Raw genomic sequence first — 20,299 nt, forward strand, 5'->3', positions numbered from 1 at the left:
AACTCCTGCAAAGCACGTCGCAAGTCTGGGGAGACAGCCGACAAAATCACCCCATCCCTAAGGATACCAGTGGGCTCAGAATTTCCAGGGGAGTCAGGCACAAAACTCCTAGAAAGAGCATCCGCCTTCACATTCTTTGAACCTGGCAGGTATGAAACCACAAAATTGAAACGGGAGAAAAACAGTGACCAACGAGCCTGTCTAGGATTCAGACGCTTGGCAGACTCAAGGTACATCAGATTTTTGTGATCAGTCAAGACCACCACACGATGTCTAGCACCCTCAAGCCAATGACGCCACTCCTCAAATGCCCACTTTATGGCCAAAAGCTCCCGATTACCAACATCATAATTCCGTTCAGCGGGCGAAAATTTTCTAGAAAAGAACGCACATGGCTTCATCACTGAGCCATCGGAGCTTCTCTGTGACAAAACCGCCCCCGCTCCGATCTCGGAAGCATCAACCTCAACCTGAAAAGGAAGCGACGTATCTGGCTGACACAACACAGGAGCAGAAGAAAACCGGCGCTTAAGTTCCTGAAAGGCCTCCACAGCCGCAGGAGACCAATCAGTAACATCAGCACCCTTCTTAGTCAAATCCGTCAAAGGCTTAACAACACTAGAAAAATTAGTTATGAAGCGACGATAAAAATTAGCAAAGCCCAAGAACTTCTGTAGACTCTTAAGAGATGTAGGCTGCGTCCAGTCACAAATAGCCTGAACCTTGACGGGATCCATCTCATTAGTAGAAGGGGAAAAAATATACCCCAAAAAAGAAATCTTCTGGACTCCAAAGAGACATTTAGAACCCTTTACAAACAAAGAATTGGCCCGCAGGACCTGAAACACCTTCCTGACCTGCTGAACATGAGACTCCCAGTCATCAGAAAAAACCAAAACATCATCCAAATACACGATAATAAATTTATCCAGATATTCACGGAAAATATTGTGCATAAAAGACTGGAAGACAGAAGGAGCATTAGAAAGTCCAAAAGGCATCACCAAATACTCGAAATGGCCCTCAGGCGTATTAAATGCGGTTTTCCACTCATCACCCTGCCTTATCCGCACAAGATTATACGCACCCCGAAGATCAATCTTAGTGAACCATTTAGCCCCCTTAATGCGAGCGAACAAATCAGTCAACAATGGCAAAGGATACTGATATTTGACTGTAATCTTATTCAAAAGACGATAATCTATGCAAGGCCTCAAGGAACCATCTTTTTTGGCCACGAAAAAAAAACCTGCTCCCAAAGGGGACGAAGATGGACGGATATGTCCCTTTTCCAAAGACTCCTTAACATAATTCCGCATAGCAGCATGCTCTGGCACTGACAGATTGAACAAACGACCTTTAGGGAATTTACTGCCAGGAATCAAATCTATAGCACAATCGCAATCCCTGTGAGGAGGAAGCGAACTGAGGTTAGGCTCCTCAAAAACCTCCCGATAATCAGACAAAAATACCGGAACCTCAGAAGGAGTAGATGAAGCGATAGAAATCGGAGATGCATCATCATGAACCCCCTGACATCCCCAGCTTAACACAGACATTGTTTTCCAGTCCAGGACTGGGTTATCAGTTTGTAACCATGGCAGACCAAGCACTAAGACATCATGTAAATTATACAGTACCAGGAAGCGAATCACCTCCTGATGAACGGGAGTCATACGCATGGTCACTTGTGTCCAGTACTGAGGTTTATTCATAGCCAAAGGTGTAGAGTCAATTCCTTTCAAAGGAATAGGAACTTCTAGAGGTTCCAGACTAAACCCACAGCGATTGGCAAATGACCAATCCATAAGACTCAGGGCAGCGCCTGAATCCACATAGGCATCGACGGAAATGGATGATAATGAACAAATCAGAGTCACAGACAGAATGAACTTAGACTGTAAAGTACCAATGGCAACAGACTTATCAACCTTTTTTGTGCGTTTAGAGCATGCTGATATAACATGAGCTGAATCACCACAATAAAAACACAATCCATTTTTCCGCCTATAGTTTTGCCGTTCACTTCTGGACTGAATTCTATCACATTGCATTATCTCAGGTGCCTGTTCAGAAGACACCGCCAAATGGTGCACAGGTTTGCGCTCCCGTAAACGCCGATCAATCTGAATAGCCATAGTCATGGACTCATTCAGACCTGTAGGCGCCGGCAACCCCACCATAACATCTTTAATGGCCTCAGAAAGGCCATCTCTGAATTTTGCAGCCAGAGCGCACTCATTCCACTGAGTAAGCACCGACCATTTCCGAAATTTCTGACAATATATTTCTGCTTCATCTTGCCCCTGAGAGAGAGCCAATAAAGCTTTTTCAGCCTGAATCTCTAGGTTAGCTTCCTCAAAGAGCAAACCCAATGCCAGAAAAAACGCATCCACATTGAGCAACGCAGGATTCCCTGGTGCCAATGCAAATGCCCAATTCTGAGGGTCACCCCGCAGGAAAGATATAACAATCTTGACCTGCTGAGCAGGGTCTCCAGAGGAGCGAGATTTCAAGGAAAGAAACAACTTGCAATTGTTCCTAAAATTCAGAAAACTAGATCTATCTCCAGAAAAAACTCTGGGACAGGAATTCTAGGTTCAGACATAGGCGTATGTACAACAAAATCTTGTATATTTTGAACCTTAGCAGCAAGATTATTCAGGCTGGAAGCCAAACTCTGGACGTCCATGATAAACAGCTGAGGTCAGAGCCATTCAAGGATTAAGAGGAGGAAAGAAGCAGCCAAGCTGCAATTAAGGCTAGGCAGCAAACACTGAGGAGGGAAAAAAAAAAAAAAGAAAAAACTTCCTCAGACTACTTTTCCTCCTACTTCAGCCAAAACGATGACCAATTTTTTCTGGTCGGCTATACTGTCATGATCCCAATGGCAGGGGATCACAAAAGGACAAGCACAAAAACAAAACAAGCTCTAGGGTGATGGAACCTGAGCTGACCGCGATCCTGAACCTAAACACACAACTAGCAGTAGCCGGGGAACGTGCCTACGATGATTTCTAGACGTCTCGCGCCAGCCGAAGGATTAACTTCCCCTATTAGAAGAAACACAGACCTCACTTGCCTCCAGAGAAACACCCCACAGAAATAGCAGCCCCCCACATGTAATAACGGTGAAATGAGAGGAAAGCACATACGTAGTTATGAAAATAGAATCAGCAAAAATGAGGCCCGCTAAAGCTAGATAGCAGAGGATACAAAAGTGAACTGCGCGGTCAGCGAAAAACCCTTCAAAAAACCATCCTGAAATTACTTGAACTCATGTGCCAACTCATGAAACATGAGGAGTAATTTCAGCCCACTAGAGCAACCAGCAGCAAGGAATCACATATCTGCAAGCTGGACTAAGACAAAAATAAAGCAAAACGTGGAACAGGAAAATCAAAACTTAGCTTGTCCAGAAGATAACAGACGCAGGGAGCAGAGGTAAAAAGACACGCTGATTACATTGATAGCCGGAGAGGAAATGACAAAAAAGCCAGGTTAAATAGGAAACTCCCATAACCTGATGGAACAGGTGGACACCAGAGACCGCAGAGAACACAAGTCACCCAGTACCATCAGTAACCACCAGAGGGAGCCCAAAAACAGAACTCACAACAGCTCTCCCATCCTCCCACCTTGTATGCATGGCTCCCCCATCCTCCCACCCTGTATGCATGGCTCTCCCATCCTCCCACCCTGTATGCTTGGCCCCCTCATCCTCCCACCCTGTATGCATGGCTCCCCCATCCTCCCACCCTGTATGCATGGCTCTCCCATCCTCCCACCCTGTAAGCATGGCTCCCCCATGCTCCCACTCTGTATGCATGGCTCTCCCATCCGATCCTCCCACCCTGTATGCATGGTTCTCCCATCTGATCCTCCCACCCTGTATGCATGGCTCCCCCATCCTCCCACCCTGTATGCATGGTTCCCCCATCCTGCATGCATGGCTCTCCCATCCTCCTACCCTGTATGCATGGCTTCCCCATCCTCCCACCCTGTATGCATGGCTCTCCCATCCGATCCTCCCACCCTGTATGCATGGCTCCCCCATCCTCCCACCCTGTATGCATGGTTCCCCCATCCTGTATGCATGGCTCTCCCATCCTGTATGGATGGCTCCCCCATCCTCCCACCCTGTAGGCATGGCTCTCCCATCCAATCCTCCCACCCTGTATGCATGGCTTGCCCATCCTCCCACCCTGTATGCATGGCTCTCCCATCCGATCCTCCCATCCTGTATGCATGGTTCCCCCATCCTGTATTCATGGCTCTCCCATCCTCCCACCCTGTATGCATGGCTCCCCCATCCTCCCACCCTGTATGCATGGTTCCCCCATCCTCCCACCCTGTATGCATGGCTTCCCCATCCTCCCACCCTGTATGCATGGCTCTCCCATCCTCCCACCCTGTATGCATGGCTTCCCCATCCTCCCACCCTGTAAACATGACTCCTCATCATCCTCCCCTGTCCTCCTCCGTCTTCCTCCATCCTCCCCCCATCCTCCTCTATCCTCCCCTGTCATACTCACCTTTCTCTCACCAGGCGGGACTGAACTTCCCGGCATCTCTGTCCCCGCAGCGTCTTCCTTCCTGTATGAGCGGTCACGTGGTACCTCTCATTAAGGTGATGAATATGCGTCCATATTCATCACCTTAATGAGCGGTACCACGTGACCGCTGAGGACAGGACGAGCCAGCACTGAGACGGAGTTGCAGCAGGCACTGCTAGAGGAGGGTGAGTATGAAGTCTTCAGGTAGGGGGCGGGAGGGAGGGAGGGACGGGGCAGGAGGGGGGCGGGCGCTTAACCCCAGACTTTATTAAAAAAAACAACCTTGCTCCAGTGCGCAAACCGCATCCTGCCGCCCTAGGCACGTGCCCTCAAGTGCCTAGTGGCAAATACGGCCCTGTATAGAAAACATAGATATATAGATGTCAGTGACACATACACACATATATGTATATATACTGCATAGATAGAAGAAAAGTCGGCAATTCAGCAACCGTCTACTGTAAAATCACTGCAGGAGCCGACAAGATAGAAGAGATGGATTACATACAGTAAATTCACATAGAATAGATAGTGGGGGAAATAAGTATTTGATCCATTGCTGTCTTTGTAAGTTTGCCCTCTGACAAAGACATGAATAGTCTATAATTTTAAGGGTAGATTAATTTTATCATTGAGAGATAGAATATCAAAAATAAAATCCAGAAAATCACATTGTATAAATTATATAAATGTATTTGCATTTTGCAGTGAGAAATAATTATTTGATCACTCTGGCAAACAAGACTTAATACTCGGTGGCAAAACCCTTGTTGGCAAGCACAGCAGTCAGACGTTTTTTGCAGTTGATGATGAGGTTCGCGCATATGTCAGGAGGAATTTTGGTCCACTCCTCTTTGCACATCATCTCTAAATCATTAAGATTTTAAGGCTGTCGCTTGGCAACTTGGAGCTTCAACTGCCTCCATAAGTTTTCTATGGGATTAAAGTCTGGAAACTGGCAGGGCCACGCCACGACCTTAATGTGCTTCTTTTTTAGCCACTCCTTTGTTGCCTTGGTTGTATGTTTTGGGTCATTGTCTTGCTGGAAGACCCAGTCACAACCCATTTTTAATGTCCTGCTGAGAGAAGGAGGTTGTCACTCAGGATTTTATGGTACATGGCTCCATCCATTCTCCCATTGATGCGGTGAAGTAGTCCTGTGCCCTTTGCATAGAAACAACCCCAAAACATAATATTTCCACCTCCATGCTTGACAGTGTGGATGGTGTTCTTTGGGTCATAAGCAGCATTTCTCTTCCTCCAAACATGGTGAGTTGAGTTAATGCCAAACACCTCAATTTTTGTTTCATCTGACCACAGCGCCTTCTCCCAATCACTCACAAAATCATCCAGGTGTTCACTGGCAAATTTCAGACGGGTCTGCACATGTGCCTTCTTGAGCAGGGGGACCTTGTGGGCCTGCAGGAATTTAAACCTTTGCAACGTAATGTGTTACTAATAGTTTTCTTGGTGACTGTGGTCCCAGCTGCCTTGAGATCATTAACCAGTTCCCCCCGTGTTGTTTCAGGCTGATCTCCCACCATCTTCATGATCAAGGATACCCCATGAAGTAAGGTTTTACATGGTGCCCCAGATCGATGTCGATTGACAGTCATTTTGTATTTCTTCCATTTTCTTACTATTGCACCAACAGTCTCCTTCTCACTCAGTGTCTTATGATTTTGTAGCCCATTCCAGCTTTGTGTAGGTCTGTGATCTTGTCCCTGACATCCTTATGAAGCTCTTTGGTCTTGCCCATATTGTAGAGGATAGAATCTGACTGATTAAGTCTGTGGACAGGAGTCTTTTATAAAGGTGACTATGTAAGACAGCTGTCTTTAATGCCGGTAGCAAGTTGATTAGGAGCGTCTAACTGGTCTGTAGGAGCCAGAACTCTTAATGGTTGGTAGGGGATCAAATACTTATTTCTCACTGCAAAATGCAAATAAATTATTATCATTTATACAATGTGATTTTCTGTAATTTATATTTGATATTCTATTTCTCAATGTTAAAATTAACCTCCCCTTAATTATATAGACTGTTCATGTCTTTGTTAGTGGGCAAACTTACAAAATCAGCAAGGGATCAAATACTTATTTCCCCCACTGTAGTTATACAGATGCCAGTGACAAATACAATTAGTACAGTGTGTGTGCAGCTTGCTGTACATGTATTTAATTAATAAAAGAATATTTTTTCTGAAAAAAAAAATGGCGAGGGCTCACACGTAGCAGAGGGAAAGCTGAGGGCTGGGGTCCGATGTTTATAGCCTGGGAATGGGGTAATACCCATGGAGCTTCCCAGGCTGTTAATATCAGCTCACAACTGTATACTTTGCCTTTACTGGCTATTAAAATGAGGGACCCTAAAAAAAGACGTAGGGTTCCCCTATAATTAATAACCAGCAAAGGCTATGCAGACAGCTGCGGGCTGATAATATTAGCCGAGGAAGGGGCCATGGATACTGCCCCATCCCAGGCTAAAGACATACGCTCTCAGCTGCCCCAGAGAAGGCGCATCTCTAAGATGTGCCAATTCTGGCACTTAGCCTTACTCTTCCCACTTGCCCTGTAGCTGTGGCAAGTGGGGTGATAGTTGGGGTGGTTGATGTCACCTACAGTTAGGGCCAGAAATATTTGGACAGTGACACAAGTTTTGTTATTTTAGCTGTTTACAAAAACATGTTCAGAAATACAATTATATATATAATATGGGCTGAAAGTGCACACTCCCAGCTGCAATATGATAGTTTCCACATCCAAATCGGAGAAAGGGTTTAGGAATCATAGCTCTGTAATGCATAGCGTCCTCTTTTTCAAGGGACCAAAAGTAATTGGACAATGGACTCTAAGGGCTGCAATTAACTCTGAAGGCGTCTCCCTCGTTAACCTGTAATCAATGAAGTAGTTAAAAGGTCAGGGGTGGATTCCAGGTGTGTGGTTTTGCATTTGGAAGCTGTTGCTGTGAGCAGACAACATGCGGTCAAAGGAACTCTCAATTGAGATGAAGCAGAACATCCTGAGGCTGAAAAAAAAGAAAAAATCCATCAGAGAGATAGCAGACATGCTTGGAGTAGCAAAATCAACAGTTGGGTACATTCTGAGAAAAAAGGAATTGACTGGTGAGCTTGGGAACTCAAAAAGGCCTGGGCGTCCACGGACGACAACAGTGGTGGATGATCGCCGCATACTTAATTTGGTGAAGAAGAACCCGTTCACAACATCAACTGAAGTCCAGAACACTCTCAGTGAAGTAGGTGTATCTGTCTCTAAGTCAACAGTAAAGAGAAGACTCCATGACAGTAAATACAAAGGGTTCACATCTAGATGCAAACCATTCATCAATACCAAAAATAGACAGGCCAGAGTTAAATTTGCAGAAAAACACCTCAAGAAGCCAGCTCAGTTCTGGAAAAGTATTCTATGGACAGATGAGACAAAGATCAACCTGTACCAGAATGATGGGAAGAAAAAAGTTTGGAGAAGAAAGGGAACGGCACATGATCCAAGGCACACCACATCCTCTGTAAAACATGGTGGAGGCAACGTGATGGCATGGGCATGCATGGCTTTCAATGGCACTGGGTCACTTGTGTTTATTGATGACATAAGAGCAGACAAGAGTAGCCGGATGAATTCTGAAGTGTACCGGGATATACTTTCAGCCCAGATTCAGCCAAATGCTGCAAAGTTGATTGGACGGCGCTTCATAGTACAGATGGACAATGACCCCCAAGCATACATCCAAAGCTACCCAGGAGTTCATGAGTGCCAAAAAGTGGAACATTCTGCAATGGCCAAGTCAATCTCCAGATCTAAACCCAATTGAGCATGCATTTCACTTGCTCAAATCCAGACTTAAGACGGAAAGACCCACAAACAAGCAAGACCTGAAGGCTGCGGCTGTAAAGGCCTGGCAAAGCATTAAGAAGGAGGAAACCCAGCGTTTGGTGATGTCCATGGGTTCCAGACTTAAGGCAGTGATTGCCTCCAAAGGATTTGCAACAAAATATTGAAAATAAAAATATTTTGTTTGGGTTATGTTTATTTGTCCAATTACTTTTGACCTCCTAAAATGTGGAGTGTTTGTAAAGAAATGTGTACAATTCCTACATTTTCTATCAGATATTTTTGTTCAACCCTTCAAATTAAACGTTACAATCTGCACTTGAATTCTGTTGTAGAGGTTTCATTTCAAATCCAATGTGGTGGCATGCAGAGCCCAACTCGCGAAAATTGTGTCACTGTCCAAATATTTCTGGCCCTAACTGTATATATTGTCAGGTGACATCAAGTCCCAAGGTTAGTAATGGAGAGGCGTCGATAAGTCATATCGTATAAAAACACACACACACAGAAAAAAGTCCTTTAAATGAAAGAATGACACAGACTTCTTTAATAAATCTTAATTAAACCATACTGTCAACCTCACCCATTCCAACGTCAGCGTGACATCTATGTATTCTATGTGCATATACTGTATGCAATCCATCTATTCTATACTGCCGGCTCCTGCTGTGATTTTATACTATGCACCTGCAGAGTTGCCGGCTTTTCTTCTTTCTATCTATCTATCTATCTATCAAAAGAAAACAAAAAGCAGCACCAAAAGAAAACAAAGGGTGCAAAAAATCCTTCCAGGTATATACCAAACCTCATACTATAGTCCAAAAAAATGAAGGCAGCACTCCAGTAGGAAAAAAGAAAGTGATTTATTGGCCCATGTGCGACGTTTCAGTCCAGGATGTGGACCTTTCTCAAGCAATTGTAAAGTGCAAATGCATACACATATATAGTGAATTAGACAGACAAGGAGATTTATAACAATTAGTGAATAATACAAAATATGAAGCTAGTAAGAGATTCACAGAAAAAAGATCAGTCAAAAAAGTGCAGTGAAAGTGCAATAGCAAGTACAGAGGACACATCCAGTGTCTATTACAGTATAATACCAAATGACAGACAATTGGCAATAAAACTCAGCTGTGAATCATAAAATACTGGAGGCATGACTTACCCCACTTGTATCTATCTATCTATCTATCTATCTATCTATCTATCTATCTATCTATCTATCTATCTATCTATATATATAATTGTCGAAGGGTTTTTCCGTCTGTCTGTCTGTCTGTCTTTCTGTCTGTCTGTCTGTCTGTCCTGGAAATCCCGGCTCTCTGATTGGTCGAGGCCATCGTCACCATGGCAACCATTATGACATCATCATCACCATGGCAACCGTTATGACATCATCATCGCCATGGCAACCATTATGACATCATCAGCACCATGGCAACCATTATGACATTATCATCACCATGGCAACCATTATGACATCATCATCGCCATGGCAACCATTATAACATCATCATCGCCATGGCAACCATTATGACACAATCATCAAATGCAACCATTATGACATCATCGCCATGGCAACCTATTATGACACCATCGCCATGGCAACCATTATGACATCATCACCATGGCAACCAATATGACATCATCACCATTGCAATCATTATGACATCATCACCATGGCAACCATTATGACATCATCATCACCATGGCAACCTTTATGACATCATCACCATGGCAACCTTTTTGACATCATCACCATGGCAACCATTATGACATCATCACAATTGCAACCATAATGACATCATCGCCATGGCAACCATTATGACGTCATCGCCATCGCAACCATTATGACATCATCACAATTGCAACCATAATGACATCATCGCCATGGCAACCATTATGACACCATCGCCATCGCAACCATTATGACATCATCATCACTATGGCAACCATTATGACATCATTATCACCATGGCAACCATTATGCCATCATCATCACCATGGCAACCTTTATGACATCATCATCACCATGGCAACCATTGTAACATCATCGCCATCACCATGGCAACCGTTATGACATCATAATCACCATCACCCTGGCAACCATTATGACATCATCATCACCATGGCAACCTTTATGACATCATCACCATGGCAACCTTTATGACATCATCACAATTGCAACCATTATGACATCATCGCCATGGCAACAACTTTGACATCATCATCGCCATGGCAACAACTATGACATCATCATCGCCATGGCAACCATTATGACATCATCATCGCCATGGCAACCTATTATGACACCATCGCCTTGCGGCCTCGACCAATCTGCAACGGGCACAGTGACGATGATGTCATAAAGGATGTAGAAATCCCACGTTTCTGACTCAGCGACGGGCACAGTATCGATGTAGATGTCATAATGGTTGCCATGGTGATGATGATGTCATAAAGGTTGCCTCGATTAATCAGCGACGGGCACAGTCTGCCACGAATTCTGGAATCATCATTGTCCATATACTACGGGGACATGCATATTCTAGAATACCCGATGCGTTAGAATCGGGCCACAATCTAGTCTATATATATAATTGTCTAAGGGTTTTTCCGTCTGTCTGTCTGTCTGTCTGTCTTTCTGTCTGTCTGTCTGTCTGTCCTGGAAATCCCGGCTCTCTGATTGGTCGAGGCCATCGTCACCATGGCAACCATTATGACATCATCATCACCATGGCAACCGTTATGACATCATCATCGCCATGGCAACCATTATGACATCATCAGCACCATGGCAACCATTATGACACAATCATCAAATGCAACCATTATGACATCATCGCCATGGCAACCTATTATGACACCATCGCCATCGCAACCATTATGACATCATCATCACTATGGCAACCATTATGACATCATTATCACCATGGCAACCATTATGCCATCATCATCACCATGGCAACCTTTATGACATCATCATCACCATGGCAACCATTATAACATCATCGCCATCACCATGGCAACCGTTATGACATCATAATCGCCATCACCATGGCAACCATTACGACATCATCATCACCATGGCAACCTTTATGACATCATCACCATGGCAACCTTTATGACATCTTCACAATTGCAACCATTATGACATCATCGCCATGGCAACAACTTTGACATCATCATCGCCATGGCAACAACTATGACATCATCATCGCCATGGCAACCATTATGACATCATCATCGCCATGGCAACCTATTATGACACCATCGCCTTGCGGCCTCGACCAATCTGCAACGGGCACAGCGACGATGATGTCATAAAGGATGTAGAAATCCCACGTTTCTGATTCAGCGACGGGCACAGTATCGATGTAGATGTCATAATGGTTGCCATGGCAATGATGATGTCATAAAGGTTGCCTCGATTAATCAGCGACGGGCACAGTCTGCCGCGAATTCTGGAATCATCATTGTCCATATACTACGGGGACATGCATATTCTAGAATACCCGATGCGTTAGAATCGGGCCACAATCTAGTCTATATATATAATTGTCTAAGGGTTTTTCCGTCTGTCTGTCTTTCTGTCTGTCTGTCTGTCTTTCTGTCTGTCTGTCTGTCTGTCCTGGAAATCCCGGCTCTCTGATTGGTCGAGGCCATCGTCACCATGGCAACCATTATGGCATCATCATCACCATGGCAACTGTTATGACATCATCATCGCCATGGCAACCATTATGACATCATCAGCACCATGGCAACCATTATGACATCATCATCGCCATGGCAACCATTATGACATCATCATCGCCATGGCAACCATTATGACACAATCATCAAATGCAACCATTATGACATCGTCGCCATGGCAACCTATTATGACACCATCGCCATGGCAACCATTATGACATCATCACCATGGCAACCAATATGACATCATCACCATTGCAATCATTATGACATCATCACCATGGCAACCATTATGACATCATCATCACCATGGCAACCTTTATGACATCATCACCAAGGCAACCTTTATGACATCATCACCATGGCAACCATTATGACATCATCACAATTGTAACCATAATGACATCATCGCCATGGCAACCATTATGACGTCATCGCCATCGCAACCATTATGACATCATCACAATTTCAACCATAATGACATCATCGCCATGGCAACCATTATGACATCATCGCCATCGCAACCATTATGACATCATCATCACTATGGCAACCATTATGACATCATTATCACCATGGCAACCATTATGCCATCATCATCACCATGGCAACCTTTATGACATCATCATCACCATGCAACCATTATAACATCATCACCATCACCATGGCAACCGTTATGACATCATCATCGCCATCACCATGGCAACCATTATGACATCATCATCACCATGGCAACCTTTATGACATCATCACCATGGCAACCTTTATGACATCATCACAATTGCAACCATTATGACATCATCGCCATGGCAACAACTATGACATCATCATCGCCATGGCAACAACTATGACATCATCATCGCCATGGCAACCATTATGACATCATCATCGCCATGGCAACCTATTATGACACCATCGCCTTGCGGCCTCGACCAATCTGCAACGGGCACAGCGACGATGATGTCATAAAGGATGTAGAAATCCCACGTTTCTGATTCAGCGACGGGCACAGTATCGATGTAGATGTCATAATGGTTGCCATGGCAATGATGATGTCATAAAGGTTGCCTCGATTAATCAGCGACGGGCACAGTCTGCCGCGAATTCTGGAATCATCATTGTCCATATACTACGGGGACATGCATATTCTAGAATACCCGATGCGTTAGAATCGGGCCACAATCTAGTCTATATATATAATTGTCTAAGGGTTTTTCCGTCTGTCTGTCTTTCTGTCTGTCTGTCTGTCTTTCTGTCTGTCTGTCTGTCCTGGAAATCCTGGCTCTCTGATTGGTCGAGGCCATCGTCACCATGGCAACCATTATGGCATCATCATCACCATGGCAACCGTTATGACATCATCATCACCATGGCAACCATTATGACATCATCAGCACCATGGCAACCATTATGACATCATCATCGCCATGGCAACCATTATTACATCATCATCGCCATGGCAACCATTATGACACAATCATCAAATGCAACCATTATGACATCGTCGCCATGGCAACCTATTATGACACCATCGCCATGGCAACCATTATGACATCATCACCATGGCAACCAATATGACATCATCACCATTGCAATCATTATGACATCATCACCATGGCAACCATTATGACATCATCATCACCATGGCAACCTTTATGACATCATCACCAAGGCAACCTTTATGACATCATCACCATGGCAACCATTATGACATCATCACAATTGTAACCATAATGACATCATCGCCATGGCAACCATTATGACGTCATCGCCATCGCAACCATTATGACATCATCACAATTTCAACCATAATGACATCATCGCCATGGCAACCATTATGACATCATCGCCATCGCAACCATTATGACATCATCATCACTATGGCAACCATTATGACATCATTATCACCATGGCAACCATTATGCCATCATCATCACCATGGCAACCTTTATGACATCATCATCACCATGCAACCATTATAACATCATCACCATCACCATGGCAACCGTTATGACATCATCATCGCCATCACCATGGCAACCATTATGACATCATCATCACCATGGCAACCTTTATGACATCATCACCATGGCAACCTTTATGACATCATCACAATTGCAACCATTATGACATCATCGCCATGGCAACAACTATGACATCATCATCGCCATGGCAACAACTATGACATCATCATCGCCATGGCAACCATTATGACATCATCATCGCCATGGCAACCTATTATGACACCATCGCCTTGCGGCCTCGACCAATCTGCAACGGGCACAGCGACGATGATGTCATAAAGGATGTAGAAATCCCACGTTTCTGATTCAGCGACGGGCACAGTATCGATGTAGATGTCATAATGGTTGCCATGGCAATGATGATGTCATAAAGGTTGCCTCGATTAATCAGCGACGGGCACAGTCTGCCGCGAATTCTGGAATCATCATTGTCCATATACTACGGGGACATGCATATTCTAGAATACCCGATGCGTTAGAATCGGGCCACAATCTAGTCTATATATATAATTGTCTAAGGGTTTTTCCGTCTGTCTGTCTTTCTGTCTGTCTGTCTGTCTTTCTGTCTGTCTGTCTGTCCTGGAAATCCTGGCTCTCTGATTGGTCGAGGCCATCGTCACCATGGCAACCATTATGGCATCATCATCACCATGGCAACCGTTATGACATCATCATCACCATGGCAACCATTATGACATCATCAGCACCATGGCAACCATTATGACATCATCATCGCCATGGCAACCATTATTACATCATCATCGCCATGGCAACCATTATGACACAATCATCAAATGCAACCATTATGACATCGTCGCCATGGCAACCTATTATGACACCATCGCCATGGCAACCATTATGACATCATCACCATGGCAACCAATATGACATCATCACCATTGCAATCATTATGACATCATCACCATGGCAACCATTATGACATCATCATCACCATGGCAACCTTTATGACATCATCACCAAGGCAACCTTTATGACATCATCACCATGGCAACCATTATGACATCATCACAATTGTAACCATAATGACATCATCGCCATGGCAACCATTATGACGTCATCGCCATCGCAACCATTATGACATCATCACAATTTCAACCATAATGACATCATCGCCATGGCAACCATTATGACATCATCGCCATCGCAACCATTATGACATCATCATCACTATGGCAACCATTATGACATCATTATCACCATGGCAACCATTATGCCATCATCATCACCATGGCAACCTTTATGACATCATCATCACCATGCAACCATTATAACATCATCACCATCACCATGGCAACCGTTATGACATCATCATCGCCATCACCATGGCAACCATTATGACATCATCATCACCATGGCAACCTTTATGACATCATCACCATGGCAACCTTTATGACATCATCACAATTGCAACCATTATGACATCATCGCCATGGCAACAACTTTGACATCATCATCGCCATGGCAACAACTATGACATCATCATCGCCATGGCAACCATTATGACATCATCATCGCCATGGCAACCTATTATGACACCATCGCCTTGCGGCCTCGACCAATCTGCAACGGGCACAGCGACGATGATGTCATAAAGGATGTAGAAATCCCACGTTTCTGATTCAGCGACGGGCACAGTATCGATGTAGATGTCATAATGGTTGCCATGGCGATGATGATGTCATAAAGGTTGCCTCGATTAATCAGCGACGGGCACAGTCTGCCACGAATTCTGGAATCATCATTGTCCATATACTACGGGAACATGCATATTCTAGAATACCCGATGCGTTAGAATCGGGCCACAATCTAGTATACAGTATATACATAGTACAGGTGCTTCTCAAAAAGTTGGAATATCATCAAAAAGTTAATTTATTTCAGTTCTTCAATGCAAAAAATAAAACTCATATATTATATTGAGTCATTACAAACAGAGTGATCGATTTCAAGTGTTTATTTCTGTTAATGTTGATAATTCAATACGGTGCAGTCGTCCTGTCCCCTTTGCAGAAAAGTACCCTCACAGTATGGTGTTTCCCCCACCATGTTTCACATTTGGGATGGTGTTCTTGTAGCTGTGCTTATCCTTCTTCTTCTGGTCTGATTCCTGACCTTTCTCATGATTATCCTTAACCCACGGGGTGAGATACCGTATGGAACCCCAGACCGAGGAAGATTGACAGTCATCTTGTGTTTGTTCCATTTTCTAATAATTGCTCCAACAGTTGTTGCCTTCTCACCAAATTGCTTGCATATTGTCTTATATTCCAATCCAGCCTTGTGCAGGCCTGCAATTTTGTCCCTGGTGTCCTTAAACAGCTTTTTGGTCTTAGCCATGGTGATGAGGTTGGGCAGGGCCACACTGGTCTTCTGGCAATTCTGGCAATTGCCAGGGGGGCTGGTACTTACACTGGCCTGCTCTGTAACTTGGTGTCTCCTGGTACCTTCTGCTGCGCAGGGATCAACGACGCACCCCTTCTCCCATGAGGCCCACTTGACCTTTTTTTCTTCACATTCACGTTATGCACGATGATGCCTCAGCCAGTCAGCATGATCATTACCCACGGCCAGCCAGCCTCGTAGGAGCAGGCTGAGGTATGTAGTTTCCACACAATGAAGAGCAGCAGCAGGTTAGTGCCGGAACCCTCCCCCAGTCCAGCTAGAGAGTAGGCCTTTTTCACAGTGTGTGCGGGAGAAGGTGAAACACTTGTCCTCTGTCTGTCCAGCTGCTCCTTCATCTGATCTGCTGCTCCCATTTTGCTACACATGATCTTCAGCGTGCGAGCCATGGCGCATGATGTCACTGCTATGTTTTCCCAGTCAGGAGCACACCGACATCAGTTGGCAGCCTGATTTGCTAACGATGTATATAGCAGCATAGGGAGCCAGCAGGTTCCCTACGTCATAATACATTTCAGATGGATGTGCGCCGTTGTTGCTGGACCCCTCTAGCTCTCGGCCCCGATGCAGCTGCCTGGCAAAATGTATACCCCTGCCATTACTGATCCTTATGGCACCCCACTGTTAATTGTAACCCAGTCTTAGTGTGTTCCATTCATAACCACTTTCTGTTGCCTATAATTCAGCCAGTTGTTAACCCAGTTACACATATTTTCACCTGGTCTCATTGCTCTCATTTATGTACCAACCTTTTGTGTGACGCCATGTCAAGTGCCTTGGAAAAGTCCAGATAGACAATATCTACCGTGTTTCCCTGGTCCAGTCTTCAGTACAACTTACCTCTCCATAGAATCTGATCAGATTAGTTTGCAGGACAGATCCACCATAGACATATACTGGGAAATTATGTTATTATTGAGATGCTCCAGGGTAGCATCTCTTAGAAAATCCTCAAAGATGTTGCCCACAGTACAGTTTAAACTTACTAGCCTATAAACTCCAGGCTCAGATGTTGTCCAGTTCTTGAATATTGGTACCATATTTGCTATTTGGCTGTAACGCTGGCGAGTGAATGTAATGCTGGTGGATGTGGACCCACTGCCCCATGGGCCACGCTTACACTGGAGGGTGTTACTAGGTGTCTGCTGAGTCTTCACTAGAGCCTCTGGGGGTGAGGATAGGCTGGGCTGCCAGTAGACACTATGTACCACTCCAGGGCATCAGACCGAAGAGTCAGAGGTGCGGGTACCAGGCACAGGAGGGCAAAGACAAGTCTGAGGTCGGGGCTGGCAGCACAGATTCAGGATGTGTAGCGGAGAGGTCATGCAGGACAAGGATATGAGCTGGGTCAACAGCAGAGGATACAAGACACACATGAACCTACTGGACACTAGCAGAGCAAACTGACTAGGAACGAACGTTTGGGCAAAGCGTGGTTGGAGGAGCTGCCTAATATAAAACCTGCTTGCATGGCATAGGCCAAGAAACCTAATCTCTATAGGGCACAGTAGGGTTAAATTCCTGCAGCAACCAGCCACACACCCCTAAGGTCAAATGGAGACAGCTTCATATGCAGCAGTGCTGCAAGAGGCAATACTCAGTGAGCTGGCCTGACACAAAGAGAAGTCTCGGGATGACAATGTTGAGTAGGGTGGCTCTGAGGAGGCATGCGAGTGACCTTCAGCAGCACTAAATCTGGCGCCTGCACAGTGAGGATCTCTGGAGGAAAGAGGCGGAGGGAGATCGGGACAGGCGCAGAGATCCTCACTACACAGGCACCAGATTCCAAGCCCCGCAGTGTGAATGTGAGTCGCCCTGCCAGGGCCGTGGGGTACCCGGCACTGGGTCCGGTGTTCACAGGGGGGATGTCATAGTGGCGACCCGGTCCGTGGCCCTGGGCACCCATGTAAAAGGGGAAAGTCTTTAAAGGGATTTGGTGAATAGAGTTTATGTTCGTGACGCCACCTGTGGTATTCGGTCTGTGTGGACCGACGCTGCTTTAAGGGGTCCTCTGGGGTGATGTTATGGCAGCTAGATGGTATATCTTCCCACAGGTGAAGTGTATCCCAAGGGCTCCCGGTATGTAGATGGAAGATGGTGAATGGCGCTGTAAAGAACGAGGACACAGGTTTGCAGTCTCTTTACCTGGTTTACTGAAGACTTCAGGCAGCCACAGTCCAGGGTACCAGATCACAGGGCAGGCAGGGACCAGCCGGTTTGGAAGCAGATCCAGAGTCCCCTTTACCAGGCGGAGTTAAAAGTCTTCCTCTAGCGTGGTGGTGTTGTAGTCCCTTACTGCCTATGGCTTCACATAAGGTCCTCACAGTTCTTCTCTCTGTCCCCCATATAGGATAGGACATAACCCGTATGACTGGTGACTTGAGCCTTTTTACAGGAACTCTAGCATGCCCCGGGCTCTATAGGTGTCACCGTGCCTCCTGGGAATTAAGGCGGACAGGTAACGTGCAGTTCAGCTGTCCTGCCGGTCTCTGATGTAAGTCGTAGGGTCCTTACAACCTCGGTGGTCAGGCTACCGGTTATCTGCACTTCAGAAGGAGGCAGCTTGCTCTTAGCTGGTCTCCCCTGATGTCACTCTCCTGTGCTTCGCTCTCCTGCATGCTCACTGAACAATATTCAGCTTTCTGCATGTCCCCTTCCAGGAGCTGTAGTGCTTCCGGCTACACGGCCCTTTCAGACCTTCTGACCCTCTAGGTCGGTCTGCTCCCTTCTGTCTCTCTGACAATCTCATACCTCTTTCCCTCCAAACCACAATATATATAGAGGAGTCACCTAGTAAATAGGATCAAAAGCTCCCCCTTGTGGCCTGGAGTGTGAACATGTTGTGTGTTTGGTGGTTACCTGATAAAAGATATCCTTCATCGCTTCCAAACGTAACATCACTCTCCCCGTGAAGAAAGCAATGCTACTGTGATGACCAGGACCCTGGGGTGCCACAAATACTTCCTAACACATTGCGAGACGGGATATGGGGCCTCCGCTACATGCAGGCACGATATCCTTACATAACCTGCTGTAGGTTCCCGGGCAGCGCGCACGGCGCATGCCCAAGAACTGATTGCAGAGCGCAGGCGCCGGTAATGTCGCGAGACAGAGAGAAGTCGGCGCCCGGATGCCAGAGGGGGATGATGAATGGCTGCGAGGCGGTTGAGTCAGGGGGAGAAAACATACCTCCCTGACTCAATAGAGGTATGGTGGGAAATTTATAAAACTCGTTATTTCAGTGTTCCTAGGGATAATAAACATAATAGCCATCTTCACAGAATGACGGTGGCTCTTTTGCTTTAATAGGCCCTGTGGGGGTTCCCTTTAAGTAGGTGACATTTAATGGAAAATGTATGCTAACCCTGATCATGTCATCTGTCATGGGATTTTCTTGTGTACATACTGTAGTGAAGAAGGCGATTAGTAGATTGCCTTTTCTCTCATCCTCTGCCACAATTTTTCCCAGATTAATTTGAGGAGGTCAACACTATCATTTTTGAATTTCTTTATGTTTCTACTAGCTGAAGAGCCCAGCATTGCCTGGGCATAGTAAATATCTGTGGTTAGTTATAGCACCTCACTTCTCTTATTTTCCCATCACGCCTCTCATTTTCCCAATCACATCTTTCATTTTACCCCTCACATCTCTCATTTTCTCCCTCACACCTCTCATTTTCTCCCTCACTCCTCTCATTCCCCCCTAACACTTGTCATTTCAACCTCACATCTGTCATTTTCTGATCAC

Source organism: Ranitomeya imitator, chromosome 5 (assembly GCF_032444005.1).
Source record: "Ranitomeya imitator isolate aRanImi1 chromosome 5, aRanImi1.pri, whole genome shotgun sequence".
Lineage (NCBI taxonomy): Eukaryota > Metazoa > Chordata > Amphibia > Anura > Dendrobatidae > Ranitomeya > Ranitomeya imitator.